General features: G+C 42.6%; 1 long non-coding RNA gene across 2 annotated transcripts; it reads right to left on the bottom strand.

Annotated features, from left to right (window-relative positions):
• Positions 1-535: 535 nt before the first annotated feature.
• On the bottom strand, positions 536-5,108 carry LOC147755483 (uncharacterized). 2 transcript variants are annotated; one of them, XR_015329046.1, is made up of 4 exons: positions 4,792-5,108; positions 4,490-4,606; positions 1,449-1,661; positions 536-616 (listed from the first exon to the last, which is right to left on the bottom strand). It is a non-coding gene; the product is annotated as an uncharacterized LOC147755483 (long non-coding RNA). The 2 variants fall into 2 exon arrangements; XR_015329045.1 differs by lacking the exon at positions 4,792-5,108 and having other exon boundaries at positions 4,490-4,720.
• Positions 5,109-18,402: the final 13,294 nt, after the last annotated feature.

Below are 18,402 nucleotides of genomic sequence, written 5' to 3'. Positions count from 1 at the left end.
AGCAAACCGACGAAAGAGAGAACAAATAAAAGAGAACGGAAGTAATCTGAGCGAGCAGTTGTCGCGTGATGCCGGTAAACTCGTCGTTGTTGTTGCTATTATTGCTGCTGCTGTCGTTGTCTTCTACAAAGCTGCCGCTTTAGCTGTTACTGCTTCTGGTAACGTTGTTGTTATTGTCTTGATCTCATTGTTGTTGTTTTTGTTGCTGTGTTATTTAGTGGCTAGTGAATACAGCAGCAAAAGAAAGGTACGTCAATGACAACGGCGTCGGCCAGGGAAAAGCTACTTTGGTCGGTTTGTTGTTTGGTTAACTGGTTTTTTCGTTGTGTCTATGGTGGGCTGTACTGCGATGTGTGCTATCGTTGTTCAGTAACATCGCCTGTTTCAGCAGCTACCGCTTTATGCTAACAAAGTTGAAGTGTTTGCTGTATTCTTTCATTTGCATTTACGGTAACTGTAGCAGAGCCTGTAATAAGTAGTAATAGTAACAGTGTTTTTGAAAACTTTAAGGAACAGGTGACTGGAAATACTTACAATGTTGATCTGCATGTAAAGATGCCGGTAAAGACGGCAAGAAAGACCAGGGCTGTAGTCGCTGTCGCTGAACATCGTCGGCCTGCCAGATTAGTTGAAAGGATCAAAACGGAGGCCGGGGGTTTTATGTCTATGTGTATATAAGTATCTATCTGTATATCGAGTAGGTGTTTAAATCTATATATATATATATATATATATATATATATATATATATATATATATATATATAAGCACACATATTTATCAGGGTCTAATTGAAAAATGCCCACTGTTTATTGGGACTGCGCAAGTGTGTGCGGAAAGAAATAGCAAAGGAGGTGAGTGAAACAAAAGAAAAGATAGCCAAGAATTACAATGATGATCATCCGAGAAAAGCGGCACCAGGCGCATATTAACAACATCAGTGGCACCCAACATTGACATGCCGAAGGCCAAAAAAGGATTCTACTTCGGTTGGCTGGTCGGTTGGCACGTTTAGGCGAAAGCTGGCGCCAGCAAGGATATAGTCGCTCAAAGAAAGACGAAACAAGTATCAACGAAAAGCGACTTCCTTACACCTCCAGTCACTGCCTACTACTACCCTCTACCTTTATCATAACATACCTATAGTACACTTGTGTATGGTTAATGTACTTTTCCCATAGCTCCTGCCGATACTCGCCAGCATGAGCCTAAGGATCCTCTGGCTATTACTGCCATCCCCGCTGTGATGTTGAGTACTTGTCGGCTACCTTTCTATTGCTGTTGCCGCTGTTCTTGCTCCGACCTTTCTCTGTACTTTGCGCTCTTCCACTCATCCAGAAAAGCGAACATGGGAAAGGGTAGGACCATGAAATAATATAGACGACGAAAACAGCGAAAAGAAGACGAAAAAAATACAACTACTTCTGCTACTCCCTGGCATTTTATACCTTTATTGCAAACAGGAGTCGCCGCCGCCGCTTGACGTGAACTGTTTCCAAAAGATGCTTCTCATTCGTTGGCCTTTTGCCTGCCGAGCGGTCACTTTCGTGGTATTGTCTGCCCTAGTCGCTTCATCCGTTCGCCTTTGGTATGCTTGTTGGCCGGTCTGTCAGTTGAAGTCCTGGAGTCGTCATTCGCTTACACTCTTCAAGAGAATCAGACTAAAAGGAGGATAGGGACAAATAAGAAAGGGAGTGACAAACAAAGTATGAAGCAAACATACATATACATATACACACACAAAAAAGCGGGGAAGAGGCCTCACTACGAGTTTTGCCGACATTTTGCCCTGAATGTGTCCTCATCGGCAGTAGTCGCGGGACGTTGCGCGTTTGTACGAAGAGTAGGCCCTCATAAACGACTTGGTAGGGCCGCTAATGCTGCCCAGCTCAACCTTTTTATTCTTGCAATGGCGCCGAATGGGCCCACCTCTAAAAGATTGCCGTACAGCCTCTCTTGTACGGCTTGACCAGCGTTGTTTTTGTCGTTTGAGTGGAGAAATGTACGGAATTGACGGCTCGGTTAAGGAGTAGATGAGGCAAACACCATCTATTGTTGACCAACGGAGTACGGCGCCTGTCGACCAACAGTGGCCGGCACCATACAATAGAAAAGAGGAAAATGGTTCTAACGGTTCGGTCAGTGAGCACAGGATTTGTGGGCGCGCAGGAAATCGCGGGGGATGCGTTTTAAGCTACAGGTGTAATAACATATACTTCCTTCGGCAGCCGCCAATAGTACTACCACCCAAGAACCCAACTTTATCTCGATTTCTTTTCAGCTCATTTTTTTCTTCGGTGTCTGTTAATCGGCGACATGGCGATCCGCGAACGAAGCGATTGCAACTACATGAAGAACGTATCAGCTAAGGTCAGCAACGACTACAGGTACAGAAGAGTACGCCGACTAAATCAGTGTTACCTCAGTCAGTCAACGAACGCACCGGGTACGGGAAGTTTCTACAAGTGCAGGAGACATCAGCAGGTCAAATCAATTGCGGTTCCCCCCAAGTGTGGTCCTGCACACGCGCCGACTATTTCTCTGCTTCTCTAGCAGAGCTTACACATACGGATTCACAGGAATCGTTCCTCAAATACCTAGCACGACGACTTCCATAAGCGAAGGCCTTCCCACCGTACAGCAACGATAACGGCCAAAGCAAACAGTACGGGCTTCGGTCGAGACGAAAAAAAGATATGCTCATTGTGCCAAAGGTCGTCAAAAAAAATAAAGCCCGTTTTCTGCGCAAGTAATAGGTTGACCAATGGTTAAGAGCGTAGGTTTATCGGAATCTCTATGCAGCTTTCCGACCTATAACTTGTCGTCATGTTGCGAGACGATTTAAGTGGCTTGGTCGGCAAGTCAATTAAAAAATATTCTATCCGAAAATGTGCATTCAAATACACGTGCAAATATGTAGATAAAAGTAAATAGATAAACCTGTTTGTAAAATACTACACTACAAAATACGGCAGGGGGGTGAAAAGCCGAACAGTTCGTCTGACATTCTCCATATGCAGGCGATGTCGAATGATGGGTTTAACAGCAACCGCTAGCAGCACTGGCGATGTTGCTGCATCAAGTTTTAAGTTACTCAAGTTAACTAAAAGATATCGGACTGACCTCGGTGGAGATACGCAACTTGTCGAAACCGCACACGCGCAGATCGTCAGATATTGGGTGATTACAAAACTAAATGCTAACTCGTATCTGCTGCTCCTGTTTAATCTATTCCTGGCAATAAGAGTAAGTCGATTGACTCCTACGGTCTTTGAATGTTTAATCGCTGGACGCCTGCCTATGTTGTTTGATAGCTAGGGGGGTGGGGGGGGGGGGTGCTATAGTGTCAGGTTTTTCACCGTTTCAGAATTTCCATACAACATTTTATCTTCTGTGTAGAACGAGCGAAAAGAAATGGCTTTATGATTATCTTAGACAGATCTTTATTCAAGACTTTGCCAGCCAACAAAAAATAGTTGTGATAAACATAAAGAATAAACTAGAAACAGCTTAAAAAAGCAGTGAACTAAAGGTTCCCTTAAGGTTTTAAGTGTAATTGTTCACAGAACAAATGAATACATCTGGGCTCAACCGAACGCAGTGATCTGTTCAATGCAAGGTATGTTAATGAAAAATAGTCAAAACAGTAAAAAGAAAAATTATTGTGACATGATTTTTCAAGAAATTTAGCTCGGGGGGGGGGGGGGGCGCGGAGTGCTCCACAGTACGTCGTATACTTAAAACAAAAGCGGAAATATCACTTTTATATTCGGATAGCTAATTATTAAAATTATTCATCTGCATAAGTACTCAGTATATTTAGCTGCCTGTTCACATTCCGGCCCCTTATGGTACGGCCTATTCCTATCGTAAATAAAACATTCTTAATATAATTAAAACGGTGTAGTTTATTTAGACTGATCGATACCGATAACGTAATTTACCGGGCTGGTAGAAAACAAGCCGCCATAGGCATGCTCAAGCAGCCTGCAATCAAACCTTCAGAAACCCGAATGGAAGCAATGAACATTTTTGTGTTAAAGTCTGTTTTTCAGCCTACTAGAAATAGGCCAACGTAGAATATGCACTACAGGCCACCCGCATTGCTAAGAGGAGCAATAGAATCCCCAATGTCTGTCAAGCTTCGTAATAACAAAAGGTCAGTTAATTCCGAAGACCGGGAGATCGCCAAGTCATTTTATAGATTAGAAGTCTGTTAGCTCTAACATGCTACTTAGCGGCCGTTGTCTAGGATAGAAAAAATGCAAATTCGGTAGTTGATTATCATTAGTAGTTGGACAGGTAAAAGTTCGAAACAAAGAGAGCCTGCCCCACAACGTCGAGCTGTTCCCTGAAAAAAAATTCCAACCGAACGCCGGCCGGTATATAAAATAATAGAAATGTAACGGTTCGGCATAGAAATCATTACATTTCTATTATTTTATTTATCCGGCCGCTGTTTGAAGAACCAAAGACATGACGTACTCACCAAACCGAAGTATTTGAGTAAATTCTTTGTGCACATAATCCGCTTATCCAGGTCGTAGTGAAGGCTGTCACGAGCTGATGTCAGTCGTGTAGATGACCGATGTTCCAGTATGCTAGACTGATAGTGCACAAGCATCACACAAAGGTGCCTCTGACCTTATTATAATTACTGTTCGAATTTTAATGTAACAACGAGTACTCTGAAGTGTTGCTAAGAGCAATATATTTAAGTACTAACGACTTTATCGATTCCGACTCAGAATAAACCTTTGAAGTTAACGTACATTACTTAACTTTACTTACAAGTACAATGCCCCTTCCAGCACGCAATCCAATTCCACGAGTAAGCAACCCGCATCAAACCAGAATACGAATACGCGTTGCTTCTAGCCCGAAAACATTTTCGACCTTTCCCATACTTTGTCAATAAACTCTGCCCCCACACTACAGTCACGTTCTTCTATATCGCGGTATTTCCCGCTATTTGAAAGCCGTTTAGAATATGTAGGACGGCGACGTACGTGTTATATGTTACAGCAGCAAAAGGTTATCGTTGTTTGAGAATGCCATAATGTTCCCGCGCTGTCAGCAATTCCCCACAATGTCGCCTGTAAATCATACACGATTTGCCATTCCGGCGGCAGATACTGGTTACAAGTGAAGCGGACTGGTTTCCCCGCGCAGTTAGGCAAACTCATCTAAAGGTTCGAGTCAGCCTGACAACAAATCTCATACAAAACGTTTTTTGCGGTGCCCTCTAACATGTACTGTTGATAGCATGTAGGCGCCAAAGGTGGCGTCCGCCAAGTAACGACCAACACGCCAAAACTTTATTCTTCTTTTGAGTCTGCGTCATATGTAAGAGGGACATATTAGTCGTTTGCGCGGGTACTGGGTTGCCTATGGCAGTGACATGAGGCCGGAGTATATCGCCGCGTGTGTTGAATGTTTTCATTTAACTCAATGGACCGATCAACAAAGACGCTAAGTCTCTGCAGCTAACGGAAATGCTAACAACTGTGTTAGGCGTTTGTTAGTTTTTTTTTTTTCTTTTTCACATAGAGAACGCGTGGTATGCACAAAGAACTGCTCGCTATAGCTATATTCTGTCCACTTCTGGCTTTAGGCGGTTGCTTTCACTAGGATCTAAGAACGTAAACAAGCAGAAAGTGATCTAGATTCACATAGGAGAAGCCTAGATACAACAATTGCATCTGCTAAATTCCGCGTCAGAATTGCACCATCACAATCAGGCAAATATATTTTTGTGACTTTTTTTTTTTTTATAATGAGCTTTTGAATCTATACATTTTTTGCGCTCATGCATGAAGTCTTCCTTGAGCTTTTTCGAAAGCGCAAAGTGGATTGAAACGGTGTACACTGTTGATTTCAAATAAACAGAAAAGTTGACAATCGTGTGTAGGTTCCCGGCCTAAAGACTTTTAAAGTGCACCATTTGTTTCGGGTTGTACGTGCTTCTGTTGTTTTTTTACTAAGCCGCTGCGTATAGTAAAGCGGATTGGCTTAGCTTCATCATTGACTGGTAGAAATGAATTCTCTTCAGGCACTCGCTTTGCGCTTACATAGTCCTCGACAGGTATTTACTCATATACCTAAATTCTAATATTTAATCTATTATAATTCTGCTGTTTTTAATGCCGACTAGCAGGACGCACAGCTTCCGGCTTTCGACGTGACCAACGTTGACTGGCGCTACTACGAAGACACAGGCCGTCGTTCTGGCATATATACACTCTTGTTGCGGTAGTACCCACTGCAATCTCAGCCATTCCCTTTGCACAGTGGGGTGCATGCCTATCTTTTTACGCAGATTCGTTGTCCGTGGAGTAAAAACAAACATACTTCTGCGGCCTTCCTTCGCGGGCAGGCATACGTTGCGGCCTTGTACGTACCCCAGCCGAAATTTCCTTGCCGAGGACATACTGTACCAGCAAACAACCAACAGTTTTCTACACACTCAGATGACCCTTATTATAGCTAGAAAAGGCAGAGACCTCGGTTGTCCGCAATAGGACAGGTCGCAATTTCTTCCGGGCCAGAAGATGCCTTGCTAAAGTAGAGGGCTGTTCAGTTTCCAACTTTCTTGCAGAACAACGATTACTGCAGACCATTGATGTGTCATCAATTGACAAATCTCAAAGTCGGCATCGCTGTAGAGGTTCGAAATTATCAATCTAGTGGGCACTACCGAAGTGCGAGCCGCGTTCCGATCGTCGAGTCAACTAATGCTCACATAACGAACTACAGACATACTTCGCTGAAGTCATTGCCTTTAATAACTGCTGTACTTTCGGCATGGAGGCTAGCATGGCCCGGACCAATCCCACTGTAACAAAAGGTGCTAATTTTGCCGTCCTTTAAATGCTGCTCATCAACGCACTAAATTCCCAGTTTAACACGCAGCTCATTCAGTATAGATCGCTCGGCGCTCATGAACTCTCTATAAGTCTTGCCTGTCTTGTCGCTGTAGCAACCGAACAACTGTTCCAGTGATCCAGCCTCTTTTAGATGAAAGAGTTTACGTAGTTTCTCCTTGAAGTTTTCCTACGTCTGCCGTGCACCGATCTTTGAGTCGAACTGCGCGCGAACCATTTCCTGCAAATATCTACCTATTCCCCTGCACCCACCTGGTCCGATAGCCATTTCCGCTTTTTTGCAAGCTATTTTTTGATTCAACGATTGTGGAAGATGTCAAAATGTATGTGCTTGTGGATAAATAAACGTAGTCCCGGTTCGAACAAATAGAGCACATGTCGCAGACTTAAGAGGACGGCCCGACAATGTTGGGAATAATTGCACTATCTAGTTACCTCGAATCCTAGACGGCTGTCTAGCGAGAAACATCACGTTCCTACAGGAACTAGTTGAACTAATCTGAAAGCTACTAGTTCGGACGCCTTTAAAGCATGACAGCCCTAGCCGTTGGCCACTGTATCGTCAACCCCCAACTAACGGTCTAGTTTTTCTCTCTCTACATATATATATATATATATACTTTCCTTAATGTAGGTTTATATTTGTGCACAAAGAGGTCCATTGATATGGAGGCCGCTTTTTGCAAGCTACATTTAAGTAAAATAAACATGTGGCTAAATTCTTTGTAGGCTGCCGTTCGCTTCGAGATTTTCTCCTCATTCGTACCCTAAATCACTAATAACTAATTTTTAAAACTTCCCTTTCTAATTCGTAAAAAACATTTTTGTAATAATCGTATCAATATTGTTACATCTAGATTCGTTGAGGTTTTACTCAAATGTGCGACACACTACACATTTAATTCCGAGCCACTTCATTCAACGACTCAGCACGAAGTATATTCGTCTCTTCGAATAACAAATGACCAGACAAAAACACCCTTCAAATTCAACATTTTCCCAGCTTCCATAAGATGAAAATTTCCGGCTCCCCCAAAGAGGCAAACCCTTGCTCAATAGGTGCTTACTTTGAGATCATACGATCTGAGTTCTAGGAGGGGTAGCGTACTTTGTAAAGATAAAGGGAAATCATAATCAGTACTGTTGCATCTCTCTCGTTCATGGCCTTGCTATTACGATGGTCAACTGCAACGGCTCATGCGATTTACGCCCGTGCGATAATCTCTCATTTAACCGATGGTTTTCAACGATGAGCCTGAATGGACTTAGTGTATCTCTAGGACTGCCGCGTGCTGTGGCGCGCTAAGGCCAGGCTTAAACCAATTACACTCTATCGCCTTCTAGAGCATCGTTCTTCTTTTGGTCCCGGTGATTTTCCACAATGGCCAGCCGTAGCATCGGTGTAATCGCCTTTGTTACCCTTCAAAAGGGCTTTTAGAAATTAAGTTTTTGTCGATTTCGTTTTAGTTCCAGTTCCGAACAGTAGAAAAAAGCTTCATCCGTGGTGTCGAAGCCCAGCTTTCATCGGATGTAATCCAACTAGTAAAATGAAACACTAACAATAATATAGGTAGATATTAACGGCCATATGTGTGAGTATCACTCTCGTATTATGATACTTGACTATCTTTTTCCTTGCTCCCTTTGGCACTACAGTATAGGAGGAAGACGCTCTTTTGCTAGCGTAACAGGCACTTGTAAAATAATGTAGAATTTAGTTAACTGCGAAGGGTTTTTAGCTAAGAGTTGGCTTCGGAGAAACATTTCGTACAAATATGAACTAGCTATGTACTGGAGAGGCTATAAAGCTAGACATTTTTTTTTTTATCAAAAACAGGGTCAGTCGACAGTAACTTAGGCTAGAGCCTCGCACTGGCCAAGTAGCCAAGATAACGAACCTACCTACAGCATATTGCAGCACATATATGTGTAGACATAATATGGATGACGAGTAAGCATATTATTACGGTCCACGGTAAAGAAGATACGAGCAACGTCGATATCCAGTTTTGAGAATGTCGAAAACAGAATGGTTTACCGCAAACCAATGGAGTCACTCATCAGAATATCATTGTTCTATGGCTAGTAAGAGTACACGAGCAATAGAGTTAGTATAGTACTTCTTGTATAATGACTTGGTACGCCAAACGCCATGCTCGATTAGATAGAAACATTTTAAGGTCAACATTTGATGATACTTTAATGGTTAGTTTGCTATGTAAAAATACATGCACGCGATGCAAGGGAACTGGGAAACTTTTTGTTTTTTGGTTAACCGATTTTCAAGGTTAGAGAGTTAGGAGAAGCTAATTACCATATTAAAGGTTGTTAGACACTTGAAGCTCAAAACCCTGATTCAGTTGGGAAGCTAAGGTAACATCTTGCTCCTGAGCAATTGATGGAGACTAAAAAAGACCGACTTTTTTTTACCGGCATTTACCTTTTCATACCTTTCGCCTATTGATTTCATCCCGAAGTATTCTATAATACGACATGAATAAGATAAATAATTCAGGCAAAGTATATCTATCTTAGAAATGTACGCTGTGCTTTAATTTTTAGTCTGTATCTATACGCGTGCCCGTTTACTTAGTGAACGGCCTGCTCGATCCAAAATGTGTAGTCATTAGCAAGCAGTCCTCGCTAAAATCTACAATTAGAGCTTAATCTCACTGTCCGCCCTGCACCGAATCCCGTATAGATTGTGAAACAACACAGTGGCTCCGTGGAGAGTTAATCTGCTCATAACGGAAATTATGGCTATGTATTTCAGTATATGTATAGTCAAGGTGAACTCCACGCCGCTTTCAGGATTGCAATAAAGGATAGCATCATATTGTGACGCTCGCCTGATTGTCCAAGTGCAGAGCAATGCTGTCAGGAGCTAGGGAAAGTCAGTTTACGTTACAGCATCGCTATAGAGGGGATTTGGTGTTTTAGCAGGGCGGTAGGATTTGTATCTTAGAGGGACTTGGGCGGGCTTGGGACGCTTTCAGGGTACGCAAGGGGAAAAGACCAAGCGAAACAGGCAATAGTGGCAGCAGCACTGTCGTGTCACATTTATCGAGGCAATTTTCCAGGGACACGATCCCATTAAAGCGGTATCTCGAGGCAGGCGGCTGATGACACGCTCCGACCGAGCGACCGGCAAGGCAGACAGGCGTAACAGTAGCGGGGCCTGTTCTATGCGCCCCCCGCTACCCTCACCAGTACCAGAAGCAGACAGTTGCCTTCGGTTCGTTCACCAAGCTGTTCGTATTAGTACTGCTATTGGCGCTATTTAAACGAAACGTTGTTACAACACTGTGGCGTACTGTGCTGCTTGCTGGACGCCGCGCTGCTGTCGCCACCATTGCCTTTACCATCGCTGCTGCCACATACAACTAGCAAGCGAACTGCTGGAGTAAAAACTGCCGAACTACTGATGTCTCGAGACACAGCAGGGTTGCTGGCATCGACTAGCTCTCGCGATGTACTTGTTCCAGGCTCAAAGTTAGTTCAGTTAACTAACTTTGGCCCGTCGATACAGCTTACACTTAGCTGAAGGTTCCCACAAGGCGGCCACGTCGCTTGGCGCATAGGACGAACTAACAGCCGACTGAACAGTGAACGGTTGAACAGGAAGGGTGCTGTGGGAAGAACGTAAATAGGGGGGCGGGTGGTGCTGGAGAAAATGACGGAAAATTGAGAGAAAGCAAATTTGGAACGGGTAAAACAGAACGCGAAAGAGAAAGACACAGGAAGAGGCTCATAGTCGAAGACTAAGTGCGTGCGTCGGCTAGCTGTGATTAACGACACTAATGATGTTATATCTTAGTATGACGACGATTAGAGAAGCTTTAGGGAATAGGGATGGGGGTGCGAGGAAAGGGCAACAACAACAAAGCTGCCTTTGGCTTTTGTTACGGGGATAGGGACTTCAGACTTAACCCCAAAATTCCCCTGTTGGGTTCTCTATGTCCTTCACTCAACAGGATCGTGCTGCAGCATGCAGCTTCTCCACCGCCGTGAGAAAAATTTAGGAAAAGTACAGGCAGCATAGGGGAAGAGGATAACCCTGGAAATTGTTCTTGTCCACCGAGCCCAACTAGCGCTCATGGCCAGTGAGAAGTAACCAACGATAGACGGTTGAACGTCCGTAAGAACGGTCCAGTGAGGGAGATTAATTTTGGCAGACGAACTAAGGCAGTTTCTTAGCGACAGTGTTTTCCAAACACCGCAGCAGTCAATGCGATGAAGACGGAGTCAATTAATAACTCACAGCGCCATCTGATCGGAGCATAGCTGTCGGCAACGGCTTCGACTAGGTTGATGGTCTACTCTGCCTTACCATGCTTGCCAACGTAAGCGCCGAGAGGAGCTGAACGGAGCAAATAAGTGAGAGCGTGTAGAAAGACACGGGTTTAGCTTCATGGGAACTGAGGGGATTGGGGGGCTTGCTGGTAAACGCCCTTTTTCCTTCTCACGGGTCGTGATGATCCTCGACTCACAGCAAGAACAGTTGCTAGTGGCGGCACCGGCAACGCGTGTGGAAACTCGGGTGGCGGTGGTCCAGCTATTCGTTCGCCTTCCCGCTTGCGTAGCAGTCCGCAGACGATGCTCCTCAACCGACGGCGACGACACCGAAAACGACTGAAACCGTGTATTTACCGTGCACTTCTTCAATCGTTCGTTCATTGATCATAAATGAACATCCCGCACAGGCCCGTAACGGTTACGTGTGCACGTCTTGGCTTCGCATCCCAGACCCAAACATGTAACTACCTTTTATTCCCTTTATCCCTACTGCTTATTCCACATCCCTACATAAAGGGCAGTCGCCTAAAGATGTCTAAAAGCTTGTTCGAACTAACAGGCCAATTTTCCAGGCTTGACCTACACGCTGCCGCTTCCATAATTGTGCTAGGTGCTGGAGTAAATACGTCGAGCGATTCAAAAGCTGAAAGTCTTGCTCAACACAACTATGAAACTCTTTCCGCTAAGCGGGTAAAGTGATTCGATCAGTCACAAAACTACGGGCAGCGCGGCTCCAGTCTATTCAATCCATCTATATATATCCGATTGTGATGGCTGACATCCAAGTATGCTGCCAATGGGACTATTAAAGATGTTCCGAGCTTTGTGTCCATTACTGCCATTAAACATTTGCTTCAGACTTTCACCGCTACTATTACTGATTACGTTTAGCAAATTCCGTTACCTAGTCAAATCCATAGCGGGTATGGTTATCAGTATACGCCATAGCCAAATAGCGGTCCAATTCTCAACTTAACCTGAATATAGCATCTTGCGATGGTAAGTTATATAAGGGGAAGTAAAAAAAAAAATATTAATCCAAGATGAGAATTGTGACAATGCAATCCGTTGCTGTTCGAAGAGAACTTCATTCAATTTGAGGACTGAAAGATTGATTAAGTCAGTTTGATCGCACGTACAGACTTAACAAGTTGACCTTATGCTGCACATTAATACGGCAGTACTCTGAATACTTTTATATTTATTATGTTTAAGTACTACGGTAAATAGCAATTGTGGCAATCGCCCAAGTAAACTAATTGATATCCAGTACGAAAATTAATTGAGATTGAAAAGTGAACCTCTTTCTGTCATATGGGATCATAAAGATTTTCTGTCATAAGACGCTCATATGGGATCAAGAAGGACAGAGGAGGCTTGTATCCATATCTAGCAGCTGTCAATTCAGTTTCAAGTTTTTCAGTCGGTGATGTACTTAAATATTGCTCTAGACGGCTGGCCATTCCCAGCCAGTTGTCTATGTCCGATTTCAGATCTGGACAACGCTACGCATCTAAGTGTACTAGGCGAACATGCCACCAGTTCACCATCAGGGGGCATGCGATTCCTAATAGCATATAAACAATCAAGAATAATATCACTTCTAACAAATAACAAGGGTGTCTTCACACATAAATACAAAGGAAATATCTTTACAGCTCTAACTTGTTTGTTAAAGTTCATCCCAGTGCAATACTTTATCGCCTATATTATCTTGATGATATTTTCACCCGTACAAACAACTATTGCTGACAGATATATATATATATATATATATATACACTTAAATATTTAAAACGAGCACTAGAGGTTCCGGGTACCATTTGGAAGAGAATTTTATGTGTGTGTACCTTGTATGCTGAAACAAAATGAGACGCGGGAAAAAATCTGAAAAACAGTATGAAAGAGTTGTCAGCAGATAAATTGGATTCGAAAGTGGATACTCTGAATTCACAGACGCTAGAAAAACATACAATGATAGCACCAGAACAAGTCAACCATCATCGATGACTGAATTTTTTTTTCCTCGTACAATACTTCGTAGAATTTCCTCGCGTAGATACAGATCAAGAGGTAGTACTTATTGAGAACTGTTTTTCAAGCTTTGCAAGATCATTCCTCGGTCAGTTAATGATATCCGTAGAAGTCAGTACACCTATAAAGTCGTACGTATCATTATTATCAGGGTCAATTTACAAACATGGGGTTGAACCGGGTATACGGGCACTCAGATCATAACACTCGGCTTGTTCTAAACTTAGTGGGACTAAATAACAAGCTATAGGCCGTGCCTTGAAAACTTTGAAAGATAGGTACATCGAAAAAGGATTAGATTCAGAATTAAATCGAATGTTCAAGCACGAGTCCTTTGCCCTTTGCACGGGGAGTTTGCCAGACAGGTCTTATGTTTATGAACAAGAGGTCCGCATGTTTTTCCATAACAGTGTAAGCTGAGTAGCATTTTAAACCGTGAGGCAAAATCTTCTATATGATCAAGAGAATTTTGTTCTGAAAATTCCTCCTGAATAGGGCGGAAATAAAGGTAGGCCGGCAACGAATACATTGTTGCATATTACCACCTTTACGTGCCGCATTCTTAGAACTACGGTCATAAGATCTAGGAATACAGCTGTAACTCAGAGTGAGCTACAAGAGTTTCGTGAGGCAATCGAACGATGTGGGCCAGAATCAGTAGATGTCTAATTCTAAAAAGATCTAACAAGACACTTAATTCTATCTGGATCACAAAAATCCCATGGCGGCGGTAACCTTTATGGCAAGTTGCTATAAAATTTTGCTCTAATTTAATACAAAGGAATAATAGTTATTTACAGAATAGCTTTTGGGTATAATTTTTTAACAGACTCAACCAGAGAGAAATAATCGATCATCTACCTAACATATAATATGTGGGCAAGTCCCACATTAAAATTTTTTTTTCAGCTACTTTTAAATACAATATTGACTTCAAACATAAACGAGTGTACTTCGTATCATGTTGTAGCCTAAGATAAGCGCACCGTAGAAGTTATCCTTCACGTACCGTGAATCCAGTCTCGAGATTCCGTCGGAACAGGTAATTCCATGACCACTTGAGCAAAATACATTAGTTACTGGAGGGCTTCTGTGTGTATTTTTTAACAATGGGAAGTACTATATTGTTGCAATATCAATATTTTTTCAAAAGTAGGGTCTAGTCAAAACATTTAAAGCATCAGTGATGTACTAACTGTGGATCTATAAGACGAATACCATACGCCACCAGAATGTAATAGTATCAAGCACAAGAAAGAATAGTAATTGCTGACGGTCCAAAAAAAATACCAGAGATATCGTAACCTTTGGAAAGAAGATCTGTCTAAATAAGGTCAATCTATGAGCGCTGCAAGGTTATCTCTCGACTAACTGTTTAATAAAATCACACGATTCTGGGTAATTTCCAGTATAACAATTTAAAAAGTTTATTTGATACTTAGCTATTGCGGAATGGTTTTTCCATGCATTTGGGCTATCAATAAATTGAACCAGAAAGTTACTTAAAGATCATACTCAAAGTGTATTTCTGACTAGAAAGCCTCAGGCCTCAACTGATACATCTTCAAGCTAATTTCTGTTAGGTGAATGAATATTAATTGAAAGTATTTTATCAATGCAAGTTCGTAAGAAGCTAGAATATAGTGAGTGTACTGCCAGCTCCAAGACCTTTTTTTGTAGACCGAGTCACATCAACACTAAAGATATCTGCCAGTTGCAAAAAGCCTTATTTACCAAAAAGGGGAGACGGGTTTCAGGAAGACCAAAAAAAAATAGGGATTATGTAAGATCATATAATAGCAGAGTGGACTCAGGTAGGAGTGCTCTCAGACTTGGCCGTTGTAGCCGAAAATGAGTTAGTCTTTTGTCATGTCGAACTTTGCACGGAAGCTTAAAAATCAATAGCTAACATCTACGAAGGAAACAATATTATAATAATTATGAAAAAAGTACAGCTCAGCTTAAACTAAAGCTTAAGCTAAAGAAGCGAAAGGTTCAGCTACTGTCAGGTATTAGGAGACTTCGCTCAAACTTTCTGTTGTTATCACATTGCAGCTCTATCTTTCCAGTGACCTTCAAAACCCTTCTACGAGTTTCATTTCGGTACGTTTCATTAGATATGTTTATGTATAGTTCCTCCGTGCAAAAGCATCGGACTGTCCCTCTATATGCACAATTTTTTTCAGTGAATTCAGTTTAGACCTCATTAGTTTGCAGGTGTTCGCGAAAGTGAGAAATTCACTATATTATGAAAACCGCATATGTCTCCGAAATGTTTATGATTATGGGTAAAAATATTAAGTTGTGGTAGATTTCGTTTATTCAACACCAAAACCAAAATAGTCTAAACTATCTACGTTAAGACAAGTGTATCCGAGGTGGGTCAATATTAGGTTCATTTAACAATGTTGGAATTCTAGGAAACACTACATTTTCTGTGGACCTTCTTCCAGTTCTCCGTTAAAAGTTTTCAACTTGTATCGCCGGTGCTGAGTCTGTCCTGCTCACCTACATTGGCAGAGACATTACGCAACAGTACAACTTTGGACATTCCATTATTAGGCCGTACATCTTCAATCTAGGACAGTATTCCATAAAAGAGCAGCATCCCGGACCAGCCACTCATAATCTAATCTTTAGCAGAATAAAGCCTACTACTATCATCCCAAAAAAACACTCAATAGGCACAAGTGAGGTCCTTTAGAGAAAGGCCGAATGAAATTTTCTGTAATCTTTTAAAACGCATTAAACTATCCCTCAAGTGAGAGACAATCAATATCCCCTAATGATATGACACCTAATACGGTAGAGATAGCTCAGAATAGGCTGGAGTCAGTGCAGCAACTCGGCATTGTAAACGTGCACTGCTAAAAAAAACGCTTGGTCTCAAGGTAAATATTCAAGCTTTTTCTTCAACTTTATTTCGCCTTGCGCCTGAAACTAGTATCAATAAAAAAACGCATAAGTTACACGTGTCACACGTGAACGTAGTATTCGACAAAGGTGTGCGGCAAACCTGTGTAAACTTTTCTTAATCGTAAGTAAGACTGTAAAATTCCGCTAGCTCACAACCCCCGGAAGGCACATACGTTCATATGAGTGCTACTATTGTAAAGAATACGGACCTAAATGAATTTGAAAAATAGGTACTTCACGCTTTATCAGCGTCAATAGGACAAACTTCGTGCATTAACTAAATTAACTTCTATTATTTAATTATACTAGTTTAATCTAGATAGTTTCTAGCAGTTAGTAATCGACTAGTTTAATCTTAATATTTAATTGTGAACCATTTTGTGTTAATTCCCACAAAATATTTCTATCTAAAAAACGACTTCTTTTTTTATCAAAGTGTAATTATATAAGAAAATTATAATATGTTTATTATTGGCTAAATTCGCTTCACACACGTTGAGACTTTAATTAATCTTGCTAATTTGTGTTGCTTGGCGAAGCTGCTAGAATGGTATCTAGCTTTCGTACCAAATTATCTTTTTTTACTACTTTCTAGTACTACAACTGTTTTAATACGACGTCAAAAGAAAAAAGAAATTCATACCACATTTCCAAAGCTAGCTGATCAACTTCGCATTGATTGCATTAACAGCGACCGGCAGACCCTGTCAAGTTTGACACGTGTGGATGGGCGAGAACACAATGGTACGAAACGAAGATCTACACTTTTGCGGTGTTGCGGATACAGAAAACGGGCCGGTACTCGAGCAGCCCCACTCGGACAGACATCCAAATCCGAGATCTCGTTATCAGACTCCTATTGGCGTTTTTCTCGCTCATCGGGACGTCGGGTGTTCTGATCAGGTTTGCGCCTGAGAGGATTTTGGGAAAAGAGCAGTATTGGAGAGATGCAGGAGTTACAGCCTGTGCAACCTATCCCGGCTGGCCTGGCTTGCCCTCCCCCAGGACTTGCCGAGGTCCGACGGATACCAAGTTTTGTGTTCGAATACCATTGTGCGTCGACGCGATGCGTTACTGCTCCGTTCGCTGCCGCTGTGGGCCAAGCTGAGGTAAAACTTGTTGCACATCAAGTGCACCAATGGCGCCAGCAGACGACTGCGGAAGCGAGGTGAGGCCTCAACGAGTACACCGATGAGTCTTTAGGTGCAAGGTAGCAGGCGGTATGTGTGGTAGATCGCGCGTTGCGAAACTATTGGTACTGGTACTTTACTGCCGAGAACGCCGAAATTCTCAAGCGACGCGGCTCGTTCAGGTAATTTGTTTCTCGTGCCACCCCCGTTATAACGGCTATTGTTTGAGTGCTCTATTCCTAGACGCCGCTATTTTCCCAAAAATAGTTAGCCTCCCCTATCTCGACCTCAGCTTGCAGTCCATTCGAGACCAATCGTACTGGTCGATTCAGTCTGGATTGCTTTGACGCTGCTTTTCAGCTCCGGACTCCTGGTTAGCAGGCCAGCTTAGGTCGCAACACTGGACAACTGCTACAACCACGTATATACTACGACCGAACTATAAGTTGTATGGCTAAGAACTAACAGCGAATGGCAGGCGATCCAAAGCTACCGGAGAAAAAAACCAATGGGAAACCTCAAATGAGAGCGATTTGTCTAAACCGTAAACGGGGTTCTTGAGTATCGCGTGTACCACCAGCTCGTCTCATACAGCGTTATTCGGTTAACCGCTACTTAAACGAGGGTCAGCGCTTTCGGTCGACTGGCCGTCTTTTCTGACTTTCCCGGCTCTGCACAGAGAAGTTTGGCCTTGGTTGTGTTTCGGCAATGAGGGACCCGCTATGCACCGCAGAACAGCTGTAACAGTAAATTACAATCACCCACAAATTTCGACGACAAACTCGGCGAGCTCAATGAAAAAAACACCCGCGAATGAGAGAGAGAGAGAAACGTAGCCCAGATAGATGCAGGGAAATAAACTGTTATACGAAAAGGGAAGGCGGGGTGACTGAACGCCAACTTCGAACAGCTGCCCCGTAGTAGCGGAGTTCGCAGCTCAGCAGATGGTGGCCACGTCGATTGCGGTTAGTTTTGAGAGTTCGTTATGAGATATTGCAAATCGTTTCATGACTGTCTATCTCTTCGCCTCAGTCGTTTTTTCTTCTTTTCCTTTCCTGCTTTTTGGCTGGGTCTTCATTGCCGATGGCAGCCGGTTCAAAAGCGATTTTCACTTCGATGTGCGTGAAAATATATGTACTCAA

This window comes from Varroa destructor, unplaced genomic scaffold (genome assembly GCF_002443255.2).
Source record: "Varroa destructor unplaced genomic scaffold, Vdes_3.0 BEIS01000005.1, whole genome shotgun sequence".
Taxonomy (NCBI): domain Eukaryota; kingdom Metazoa; phylum Arthropoda; class Arachnida; order Mesostigmata; family Varroidae; genus Varroa; species Varroa destructor.
Note: the sequence above shows the minus strand (reverse complement) of the source record. Positions and strands in the feature narration are given on the sequence as shown.